The sequence below is a fragment of the Pocillopora verrucosa genome, chromosome 12 (assembly GCF_036669915.1).
Source record: "Pocillopora verrucosa isolate sample1 chromosome 12, ASM3666991v2, whole genome shotgun sequence".
In the NCBI taxonomy this organism is placed as follows: domain Eukaryota; kingdom Metazoa; phylum Cnidaria; class Anthozoa; order Scleractinia; family Pocilloporidae; genus Pocillopora; species Pocillopora verrucosa.
Window position 1 is genome coordinate 2927866 of NC_089323.1, and position 10224 is coordinate 2938089.

General features: G+C 36.5%; 1 protein-coding gene, 1 long non-coding RNA gene and 1 pseudogene across 2 annotated transcripts in view; 1 reads left to right on the forward strand and 2 right to left on the reverse strand.

Moving 5' to 3' along the window:
* Nucleotides 1–10224, reverse strand: part of LOC131787460 (DNA-directed RNA polymerases I, II, and III subunit RPABC2-like) — a 135802-nt gene that overhangs the window by 64688 nt on the left and 60890 nt on the right. The window lies entirely within an intron of this gene.
* Nucleotides 32–4552, reverse strand: LOC131790876 (uncharacterized). The gene is made up of 5 exons (XR_010715929.1): nt 4276–4552; nt 3463–3526; nt 2818–2860; nt 630–759; nt 32–132 (listed from the first exon to the last, which is right to left on the reverse strand). It is a non-coding gene; the product is annotated as an uncharacterized lncRNA (long non-coding RNA).
* Nucleotides 4399–9717, forward strand: LOC136277522 (RNA 3'-terminal phosphate cyclase-like protein; annotated as a pseudogene).

Sequence of the window (10224 nt, forward strand, 5' to 3'; positions counted from 1 at the left end):
ATCGTGTAATATGTGTCATGGTAGAGAGGACACTGTGTAACGAGCCAAACGCAGGAGCAATTTGTTTGGATAATCTGTGGCTATCGCAAATAAGAGAATTTTCCCCTCTTTCCATATTATTCTGCTGCCATACTAGAATTAAGCAATACAATATGACACTAATACTCCTTGCAACAATGAAGAAACACTTACAACCTTGCATACTGGAATTATGATAATTATCACAAACAGCGCTTACAACATTAACAGTGGCAGTACATCTTACAATATGTATTACAACACTGTAGAAATAATAAATATTAAAATATGAACAATTCTCTTAACACCAACTGTGCTATTAACGATCAATAATTAATGTTACACTGTAATATATTAAAATTTTAACCTAGATGAATTTTTTTCTTGAGATGTTAAAGTCAGTCAGTCAGTCCTTCACAAGACAAACTTGTCCCAGATGATTTGGGATGGGTACATATAAGATTGAAAAAGTAGGAGCATGTCAGGGTGGCTGATAAGAAAAGAGAAGGTTGGTCAAAGAGCTTGATGGCCTTATGCTGCAAGTCTGCTGGTGCAAAGAGCTCAGACGATGATAAATTTGCATGAAACTTAACTTGAAAAATTCAGTTTACCTTTTTCCACATCAACTGGGTCCAGTGAAGAGGACATCCCTGCAGCTTTACATGTGGGACAACAGACTGATGTGCTACCCACAATGCCTTGTCAAAATCTGCTGTAACAAATTGCACATGAAGCCATTCCCTAGGTAGAAGATGGATGATCTCTCTCAAAATCTGATACGGGAACAATAATGCACTCAAAGAAGGATATTTTTTTTATCTTTAAATGAGCATATCTTTCTTTGTTCCTATTGGCTGTCAAGGTAACTTTGGGTTTGATATTAGAAACTTCAATTGAAGAGTTCCCTAACCATTATTTACATTGAAAAAGATAAGACTGAGCATTGAAATAGGGCCAGGTCACAGAGTATAACTGGGAAAGGAGAATGCAACAATTTGCCATGGGGAGAAGGGAATTACTTGACCCTGGCTAGGAGACTGATCACTATCATTAAAAAAAAAATAAACTTTTTTAAAAATGGTTTATTGAAAAAAGATGGTATCCAATTTTCTAAATTCCTATATTTGAAATTATGATAACTATTGCACGAGAGTTCTATATTTGGTTATCAATATATGATTAACAGTTTATGTAACCTTCCTTTTATTAAATGTAGTTTAAAGAAAATATTTTGTTGACCCTTTAACTCCCAGAAGTGATTAACATGTACCTTCTCCCTAAAATATTCATACATTATCCAGCAAACAGGAAATGAGAAGACTCAAACTTACTCCAAACTCTCCTAACTAATTTACAAGGAAACGTCTAGCAGCAAGAAGGGAGAATTGACAATCAGATCTTAGGAGTTAAAGGCTTAAAAGTAAAAAAAGTTTTGGATGCCAATGAAACCTTTTTTTTTAATTCAAAACTTTAAGGGTTCAGAGGACTTGAACAAGAGCCAATGTTAAATGTTTGACTGTACAGGCAGTGTATAATTGTGTAACATGTCACAACATTAGAGGAATATTAGAAGTCAATGATTAGAGAAAAACTTTTTTTCTCTCAAATAATTTGTTTCTTCACTTAAGTGTTACCCTGATGTAAAACTTTGTGGATATACAGAACTCTCTTGGGTAGGGTGAAAATCAGGAATAATAACGGAGATTTTTCTTGCTCTGAAATAACATTGAAAAAGAATCAACTCTTTAACTCCCAAGATCTGATTGTTAATTCTCCCTTCTAACTGTTACAAATTTCCTTGTGAATACGTTACAAGAATTTGGTGTTAAATCAATGTAATATCTTGTATCTGATAAGTTTGAGTATTCTCACTACCTGTTTGCTGGATAATGTATGGATATTATAGGGAGAAGTTACAAATTAATCACTTCTGAGAGTTAAAGGGTCAAGTACCTTATCTGTAGAGCTCTAGTTCCTAATACTCTTGCTCTCTCATATTTTTTCATATAATGGTGTTGTGATTCTTTTAGTTGGTTCTTGGCTTTCTTTTACAAATCGACATAAAAAGTGGGAATCAAAATTACATTTAAGCCATGAAAATGTTCAGATATTCAGGGTTCGAAACTAACGGGTGTCCTATTGCCCGGGGCATGTAAAATTTGGCTTGGGCAACTGAAATCTTCAGGCCAGTTGCCCCAGTGGGCAACTGGCTTCCTCCATGCAGGGCAACTGCTGGAACTTGGAAGTAATAATAAAAATAATAATTTAAATCACTTAGAAATAATAAAGAAAACAGAAAACCAAGAAAAGTTGTCTTTTTTGTATGTAGCTAAACAGTAAAAGCACCTTGATTTTCAACGCTCGTCAGGGAGTGAGATCGCAAATGCGTCACTCATGTCAGCGGTACACTTCATGAGAGGATGCACAGAAAGATCTTGAATGCACATGTGTTCAAAATGGCGGGTAAAATGTCAGTGGGCAACTACCTTTTAGAACAGGGCAAGTACAGTTTTTGGGGGGCAACTAAAAATTAAATGGCAGTTGCCCAATGGGGCAAGTTACCTCAAAAGTTAATGTCGAACCCTGGATATTGCTATTAAATATTCTTCAATATTCACTGTTAAATGTTCACTTATAAGGTTGCAGTAGCAACTTTGAAGGATCATGTAACTTCCCTACTTGAATAAAATGCAATGCAAGAAACTATTTTCTCATCTTTAGTCTAACTCATAATTAACGGATTACCTTATTTCACTGAGATTTTATAGAAAACTGTTTAAAAATTATTGCAAACCATACCTGCTGTGGGCAAAATGTCAATATTCTCAGTATCTTTTGTTGGCTGAAAAAAAACAAAAAGAAATAAAAAAGAAACACAATAGAGGATATTAGATGCAACCTCTGCCAGGAAAGCAAAATAGCTGCATGCACATGGTTTAAAGAATTCTTTCACCACTCTTGGTTACTGTGAAACTCAGAAAACCATGAACTTCACAAATATTACTTTATCAAATTTGATCTATCAGTGAAAACATGGCAGCCAGCCATCAGTCAGGTGTGAGAAGTCTCAACCTCATGCAGTAAACGCTGATTAGTTTGTGCCCTAATGTTTAACTTTGCCCGCATATCCTGATCACACATATGATTGGTCATGACACAGTAATTTATTCCAGACACGATGGTTTCTGAGTTTGAAAGAAATGTAAGTGTCTTCAAACTGGGACCTCATTCTACATTGTCAGGACAAAGATCATTAATACCCTCTCTGAGAGTATCGTTACTGTATCAAACTAAAAATTTCCACCTACTTGATTCTGATAATCAGTAAGTGTTGTTTGACTCACATGTAACCAAAATTAAACGTGCATTGTCAAAAGTATGGTAGATCCACTAAATTAACTAATTCAGAAAACAGTGGCCAAATATCTCTGCTAGAAAGCTTACCTCTAATTCATCTACATCTTCAAAGTGGTCTTCTTCTTCGACCTCATCGAGGTCATCGTCATACCTAGAAGAAAATCGAGAAAGTTCTACACCGTGACTTTTGCCGTCTGCGCAGGGTTGCACGCTTCGTAACAAGAACTAACACGAGGGAGGAAGGATGCGTAACCAATGCTCTGAAGCAACTTAATTGGCCAACTCTCGAAAGAAGAAGACAAGTAGCTAGACTGACACTGATGTACAAATGTGTTACCAACCAGACTGCTATAGATATGTACATCATCATGCAGTCTTCCCTAAAAACCAGTTCATCTCATCCACTGAAATTTATCCCACTTCAGCCATCCTGTGACACGTACAAATACAGCTTCTGGCCGAGAACTATCATTGACTGGAATAGCCTGCTACCTGATTATTTAACATTGGATTCAATTTCAAAATTTAAAGCCATCATATCTGACTACATTTTTTCATTGTGATGTTTACCCTTTTCGATTTATTTATCTATTTATATATATATATATATATATTTTTTTTTTTCCTGTTTTAATATTTCCTAATTGTGGTGCTTTAGTTATTAGTGAGGAGCTTGCGAATATGTCTGTTAGAGATGTTGTAAGATGATATATGTAAATGTTAAAAAGTAAATTGGACGATTGCTTCGTTTCCACTATTATCAACCACTAAGACAAGAAATGACTTTTGATCGCCATCTAAAATGCAACGAAACGTGAATTTGGTATGTAGTTATCTAAAAGTGAATCAGTGTAGGAAAGATCTCAAGACTCGCTGATTTGGAATGTCATTACCACTCACCTTTCAAATCGTTGTCCACCATCTTGAACGAGAACGAAAGTTATTGGTTCAGCAGCGTCACCCAGAGGACAAGACTACGTCATATATTATGACGGGAAAGGTCACCCACGTGCGTATTTCAACATGGCGGCTGATTTGACATGCGAAGGTTGTAATTTTTTCCGACAAAGACTTGTTTTGGCGACGCTTAGCGATAAATCGGTGAAAATGAAAAACATAAGAGCTGTTGAAGACGATCCTGGGCTGAAAGGTGCGTCCGTTATCGAACTGATTATAGAAATCACAGCCTTTTCAGCTGCTAACTTCAGCTGTGCATAAAATATGGTTTGTCTTTTGCCGTCTAATTTGAGGATTTCTGTTCTCTATGTAACCCTTTAAATATTTTGAAGCAAGTTTTATACGGCTCCTGGATAAGGTAACAAACCGATCGCGAATAGAAATTAATGAAACAGGTAAGTCTTCAGATCATCTATCAGAAAATTGTTTTTATTTGTTTATACGATTTTAATTAATGATAGCACTGCCCGGCCAGGCAATGTCAATTATAGAGACCCTATGAGGGGTTATCGGATAGGGAATATTTTGCTAAAAGATTATAGGGATATGGGATACTCCAGAAAAATCTAATGGGATATTTAAAATCGATATTCTGGGATATAAACTTCAATTGTAGGGATATAAACGACAGGAATTAAAGGGATACAGGATATTTAGGCCAAACATTAGTACTATAGGGGACACTTGGACCCCTTCCCCTCCCTCCATCCTGATGGGGCCTCATCATAAAAGCTATCTTATCCTTATGTTTGGTTACTCTGATTCCTTTTCCAAAGGTACAATGCTGTTTTATAAATCTGGCCTGTTCACCAGAGGAACCATTGAACATGACTGTAATCCTTAAAGATCTATTGGTTATTACCTTAAAGCTGTGGTGCTGCTGGCACCATTTTGTAAGAAACCTATCAGACTTACTCTAAAAGAAATAACAAATGACAGACATGATCCAACAGTAAGTCAGAAATATTTTATCATAATTGTTTCTTGCAGGGAATGAACCCTTTCAGCCCTAAGAGTGATGAGCTTCTAACTTCTCCTTACATTAACACTGCTGTATCATTCATGAAGATCATGAGAATATTGGAAATGATCACCAACATAAGAAGCTTTGATTGTTACACAAATTCTTCTTGTCACCACTAAAGGAAATGTGTAGAGAATCAAAGAGTATGGCAAATAATTGGGTACTGACCTTAGGTTATAAAGGGCTAAATACACTAAAGACAAAATCTGTGTAATTCAAATTTTGTGTTGATTTTTCTCTGTTTCTCTCTGTCTTGTAAAAACTCTCATTTCATATCCAATATCATTTTTCTTCCCTGTATAACAAGCATCAAACTTCCAGTTTTATATTTCAGTTTTTTTTTAATAAAAAAAACCACATGTAAATCAACCTAAAAATTTATGTTTTTCTATATCACCATATTGAAATTTAGTGGGCAACACTTACCAGTAAGTACAAAGAATGTAGGTTGACTTAAAATTCCTTTTTTCTTCAAGTGAGGAAAATTGAAAAAAAAGTTGCATAGTATTTTGATGAAAACAAAAATGCCAGATTTTTACAATGGAATTTGTAAACAAATATGACTTAATGGGCAGACAAAAACAAGACTGAAAATGAGTGTGTCTAAGGGTGCATAATTAGATTACTTCTGAGAAATGTGTTTTTCTTAGAATTTAATGATTGCTGTATGATGTTATTTTAGGTTGATATCATTAAAACAATTACTCTGCCTCTGGTAAAGAAGTTTGTGGTGGATGATGAAGGCCCAGTTATAAAGGTATCATTAGCTAGTATTAATGGATTTAATTATCATTATTATTAATGATTTTCCAAGTAGGATCTCAACACATGCAAAAGATTGAGTTATGCAGTATTTTGCTGTCAGTGAACTTGGCTGGAAAGAAAGTTAAATAATATGACTCAGCTGCCCCTTTCAACATGATTGAATATATCTCTACTCCATGAAGTAGTCAGTTAAGTTGTAATCAACAAGGTCACCATAATAACTAAGCAATTCTAATTCTGTACATTTAAATATTAAAGCAGAGAGGAGAGGGGCACATCTAGATACCTCATATAGTGCCCCTTAATTTAGGATAAAAAGTTATTCACTAAACCAGACTTAACTAAAATGGCTTAGATCAAAGAGGAAGACAAAGATGAAGTACATGAATAATTAATATTGAGTTAGATAGTACTGTGAAAGTGCTTTTTTCTGTTTAGTAGAGGAAAGAGGACTGCAATAGATCATTCTTACTAAACATTACAGGGACCATATTTTTTTACCAAAACAATTGAATTGTGGCAAAAATGATGTCCAAGACAATCTCATTGAATTTGAACTCCTTTCCTTTTCATCAATTTCTTTAATTTGTTGCAATTTATTTACATGGCTGTTCAAAACATGATGAAATATATGTATTATCATTTCATTGACTTTTTTTGTCACAGATTGTGAAAAGGGGAGCACCTCCAGAGGGAGGAGGGGAGGTGGTATTCTCTTGTCCTGTGAGGAGAAACTTGCGACCATTACAATTCACAGATCCTGGTAAAATAAAAAGAATAAGAGGCCTTGTGTATCCTTTACTTTTCCCCTTGGTATAAGTGTTATAGCTTTATTACAGGGACTGCAAGATCAAAGTGCTTGCTGATTATTTTTCATGTAATTTGTTTGGACTTATTTCATTCTTTGTATTTTTCATACCCCCTTGTAAGTGTTTTTCGTTAAATTTGTTAGCGTTTTTCCTTGTCAGGCACACCTTTTCTCACATTTCCATACTGCATGTTATTTCATAGTTCTCTTGTATTTATGTGTTATCACTTTTAAGTCAGTTTACCAAAAGTTGCTCTTGGCTCAGTTCTCTTAAATAATTTATGTTATTAGCTTCAACCTACAACTTCTACAACTAGTATTGTTGCTGTCTCAATAAAAGGTATTTCAAGTTTTTGTGATAATATTTTTGCTGTTACAGAGACCATTACACATAGACCACAATTTTTTTTGGAAAAAAGTTGATTTGCCTCAACCAAACCTTAAACAGGTATGCTATGAGAGTTTCTCCAGCTATTTGTAATAGGGTGGTTGACGCAGTGTGTGGTGTATTGAACCAGTTTGTGTCCGATATCTACATTTATACAGATCACTGCAAAGGAGGTCAATCTGGAAAGTATGTTTTTTACAACAAACTTTTAACTTTTTTACCGGGGAATCAGCATGTTTCACCACAATTCATGCAGTAAATATCCATAACAAGACAAAAAATTATCTTTCTATATTTCCTTACTGAGCATAAAGCTTACCATGTTTCTTCTTCTATTTACAAAATGTGGCGCTATCAACATTGCTGATTCTAGCAGAGTGCAGGATATGTGTCAGATATGAAATTCATAATGGGCCTTAGAGTCTCTGTGGCTCAGTGGTAGAGCATGGGAGTGTGGAATCTGAAGGTTTGAGGTTCAATTCCTCATGGGGACTCAGAATTTTTTCTTTGTCCTGTGCTCATGAGAAAACGAAACCGTATTTCTTAATATCCACAGAGGCAAAATTTATGAGAAGATTTACTACTCTCCCTCCCCTGTAAGGGGTGACCGTCCATTGTAAATTGTCCTTGACATTTTTTAGATTTACTTAAGAAGTTATCAGTACCCATTCATACTCCTGAGCAGAGAGAGGAACTGTGAGAGTAACGTGTCTTCTCCAAGGAGGCAATGTGTTCTTTTGTCATAAGCATGGTACACCATTAGTCATCAGATTAATGATAATCATGATTAAAAATGTCTTCCTCCAGGTCACCAGGGTTTGGGATCTCATTAGTTGCAGAATCAACAACTGGTGCCATGCTAAGTGTTCAGACATCATCTACCCCAGTAGGGGAGGGTCAGCCAGTTGTCCCTTAGGATCTTGGCAAACAGGCAGCTGAAATGTTACTTGAAGAAATTTACAAGGTAAGGTTTTTCCTGCTTTGGTCAGTTTCCTTGTTTATACTTGGATCCTTCATTGGCTCGTGATATGTTCCTTTGTTCTGGTTGGCTACTGTGATTGCTTTCAGTTTTGGATGTACGACAGTCAATCAAAATGCACTCCATTAATATCTCTTGGCAGCTGGTGATCAGGCTTACACTCATACTAGCTTTTAAAACAATGATTAAAGTATATCTGTATATTCTGAAATAAGACTCACCATTATTATTTATCTTTCTCCTTTGATAGGGAGGCTGTGTTGACTCTCGCCATCAGAGTGTTGTTCTTACATGATTCTGGGACAAAGGGATGTTTCTAAAATTCTCACTGGTCCACTGACTCCATATACATAAGTAGTTGATAATGTCTCTCAGTAAAAAGAGTAAGTAAATTCACACAATTTTCTGTTTGCTGGAGTTATGATCTGTTGTGTGTTATTTGGAAAGATTTTTGTAACTGCTTGGCATCATTCTGGCTCTCATTCAATTGCAAAAAGGAGAGAAGGGAGAAGGAGGAGAAACAGAGAGATTGAAAAGTGGGAAGAGGCAGTGTTAGGGAGTATGATGGAGGACACAATGGAGGAGACAGGGAGGGAGTGGGAATGGAGAGAGGATAGAAGCATTGTAGGGGGTATATGGAGGGCACAGTGGAGGGGAATGAGGTAGCAGGGGGGCAGGAGGAGGGAGATAAATTTAGAGGAGGACAGGGAGGGAGGGAGGGAGGGGAAATGGAGGGAGACAGGGGGATGGAGAGGGAAAGAGAGAAGGAGAGGAGATGATGAGGAAGGAAAAGATAAAGAAGAGAGGGGAGATAGGAAGAAGGAGAGGGACAGGGTGGCAGGGAGGTGGGGTGTAGAGGATGATGGGAAATGAAGACGAGTGCAGCTCAGATAGAGAGGAAAGGTCGAATGGATAATAGGAAGAGAGGGAAGAAAGGGAGATGATGGAGAATAGAAGGAGATGAAAGAGTGGTGAGATAGACAGGAAGAAAGGAAAGTGTTGGAAGGAAGGAGAAATGGAGAAAAGTAAGTGGGGAGGGAGGGGAGAGACGGCTTGGTGGTTGCAGGTTTACTATTAATGTTATTGTTTTCCTTCTACTCAGTAATTTTTTCAATTTCCTCAATACTATCATCAACTCTTTTACAGCATTCAATTTTTGAGGCATCTAAAAGAATTTTTTGGAGTGATGTTCAAAATACAAGCACAACAGAGTGTTGATGACAACAGTGTAGCAGGAGGAGAGAGTAAAATCTTGCTATCATGTGTAGGGGCTGGATACACGAACATTAACAAGACTATGGTGTAAACAAAAAAAAAAGCAGAGAAGTCAGGGATATTGAGACCTTGATTCTGTGGGAATTTATTTATTTTTTCATATTATAGAGTGAATGTAAACTTGTCTTCATCTCAAATAAACTCATATTGAGACATGAAATGTTTTTTTAATCGAGTTTCAAAAATGAAACGTTGAAATGTAGCGAAAAATCTTTCATTTTAATTGTAAAACTGTAAGAGCGCGCTCATCGAACTGAAGTGCTGACAAGAAATTGCCTAAGGCACTTTGTGTTTCTCCGAGATAAACGTAACGCTGAGGTTTGTCTGGGTGTTTTCCCCGTATAGTCTCTAATGTCAAGAGCACGCTGTTTGGAGTTAGAGTAAACAGTCGCATTAGATGCATGTTAGCGAATCCAAGTGTTGTGCGAAATGGGTCGCATGGCAATGCCACACTTAAACTAAAGAAGGTTTTTCTGTATTAAAATCCCTATTTGAGATTAACTTGAATCAGATGACTTTAAACTCACTCGTTTTTCGTTTGACCGGTTCGACGACGAGGGCCTCTGCCTTTACAATCTCTGAGGAAAGGAGCAGTTTGCAGTGAAACTGCCCGATCACTTCTAGGCGAAAAATCATCGTGCCTCGTGATACAG